The 2,253-nt window shown below is 49.1% G+C and overlaps 1 non-coding gene across 1 annotated transcript; it reads left to right on the top strand.

The window, feature by feature from the left end:
• Positions 1-441: 441 nt before the first annotated feature.
• Trnaa-cgc (transfer RNA alanine (anticodon CGC)) lies at positions 442-514 on the top strand. The gene has a single exon. It is a non-coding gene; the product is annotated as a tRNA-Ala (tRNA).
• The last annotated feature ends 1,739 nt before the right edge of the window (positions 515-2,253 follow it).

Raw genomic sequence — 2,253 nt, 5'->3', positions numbered from 1 at the left:
GCCTTAGTTGCAAAACGCACGAAGAGCTTCAGTAGTGAAACAAAGGAGAGAATGTCGTGACTTTCGAAGCAGCGTACCTCCTCAGAGGCTTGGCGGCCACAGCTGCTTGCCGAATGTTGTCAAACATGGGCACGCACAGAGTCACAGCTGGGGAAGGGACCAGCACGTCTTAGTTTCGCAGTCAATGACGAAATAATTTTGACATATCAGCGCAAACGGCTCTGGACAGACTTGCTACTGGTCAACATCCGATACATGTTCCGGCTGGCTTTCAAAAGAAATATCTCTATTTAGTTAAACATTTTGAGTCCGTGTATATTGAAAGTTATGGTGATGTTTGGTTTGTGGGGCGCTCAATAGCGCAGTCATCAGCTGCCTTCCAAAGTCCCAATTTTGGCACAGTCCAATTTTTACACAGTCCAATTAGACACTGTCACACCGAGCGAGGTGGTGCAGTGGTTAGCACACTGGACTCGCATTCGGGAGGACGACGGTTCAATCCCGTCTCCGGCCATCCTGATTTAGGTTTTCCGTGATTTCCCTAAATCGTTTCAGGCAAATGCCGGGATGGTTCCTTTGAAAGGGCACGGCCGATTTCCTTCCCAATCCTTCCCTAACCCGAGCTTGCGCTCCGTCTCTAATGACCTCGTTGTCGACGGGACGTTAAACACTAACCACCACCAACCACCACCACCACCACACTGTCACGAATGATGAGGATGATGATGAAATGATGAGGACAACACAAAAACCCGACCCTGGGCTGAGAAAATCCCCAACGCGGCCGGGAATGAACCCGGGACCCCGTGATACAGAGACCACGAGCTGCGGACCTATATTGAATTAGAGAGAGTCTAAATTTTTCAATCTGTTTTCGGTTTCTACGTTTATTAAATACATTGAAGCGCCAAAGAAACTGGTATAGGCATGCGTATTCAAATACAGAGATTGTAAGCAGGCAGAATACGGCGCTGCGATCGGCTACGTTTATATAAGACATGTGTATGGAGCAGTTGTTAGATCGGTTACTGCTGCTACAATGCCAGGTCATTAAGATTTAAGACAGTTTGAGAGAGGTATTTCAGTCGGCGCACCAGCGATGGGATACAGCACCTCTGAGGTAACGGTGAAGTGAAGATTTTCCCGTACGACCATTGCAGTAGTGTACCGTGAATATCTGGAATCCCGTAAAACATCAAATCTAAGACATCGCTGCGGCCGGAAAAAGATCCTGCAAGATTGGGACCAACGGCGACTGAAGAGAATCTTTCAACGTGACACAAATGCAATCCTCCGGCAAATTGCTCCACATTTGAATGCTGGGCCACCAACAAGCGTCAACATGCGAACCATTGAACGAAACATCATCAATATGGGCTTTCGGAGCCAAGGCCCATTCGTGTACCCTTGATGACTGCACGACACAAAGCTTTTCGCCTCGCCTGGGCCCGTCAACACCGACATTGGACTGTTGGTGAGTGGAAACATGTTGCCTGGTCGGACGAGTCTCGTTTCAAATTGTACATAGCGACTGAACGTATACGGGTATGGAGACAACCTCATGAATCCATGGGCCCTGCATGTCAGCAGGAGACTATTCAAGCTTGTGGAGGCTCTGTAATGGTGTGAGGCGTGCGCACTTGGAGTGAGGGGAGTGATATGGTACCCCTGATACGTCTAGATACTACTTTGCTAGGCCATACGTCCATAAGCATCCTGTCTGATTATCTGCATCCATTCATGTCCACTGTGCGTTCCGACGGACTTGGGCAATTCCACCAGGGCAATGTGACATCCCAACGTCCAGAATTGCTATATAGTGGCTCCAGGAACCCCTTTCTGAGTTTAAATACTTCCGCTTGCCACCATAGTCCCCATACATGAACATTTTTGAGCACATCCGGAATGCTTTGCAACGTGCTGTTCAGAAGAGATCTCCACTCTCTCGTACTCAGATTTATGGTCAGCCCTGCAGGATCCATGGTGTCAATTCCGTCCAGCGCTACTTCAGACAGGAGTCCATGCCACGTCGTGCTGCGGCACTTCTGCGTCGTCGTGGGGACCTACTCTTCAGTTTAACAAATGGCTCTGAGCACTATGGGACTTAACATCTGAGGTCACCAGTCCCCCTAGACTTAGAACTACTTAAACCTAACTAACGTAAGGACATCACACACATCTCTGCCAGAGACAGGGTTCGAACCTGCGACCACAGCGGTCGCGCGGTTCCAAACTGAAGCGCCTAGAACCGCT

This window comes from Schistocerca serialis, chromosome 10, assembly GCF_023864345.2.
Source record: "Schistocerca serialis cubense isolate TAMUIC-IGC-003099 chromosome 10, iqSchSeri2.2, whole genome shotgun sequence".
NCBI lineage: Eukaryota > Metazoa > Arthropoda > Insecta > Orthoptera > Acrididae > Schistocerca > Schistocerca serialis.
Note: the sequence above shows the minus strand (reverse complement) of the source record. Positions and strands in the feature narration are given on the sequence as shown.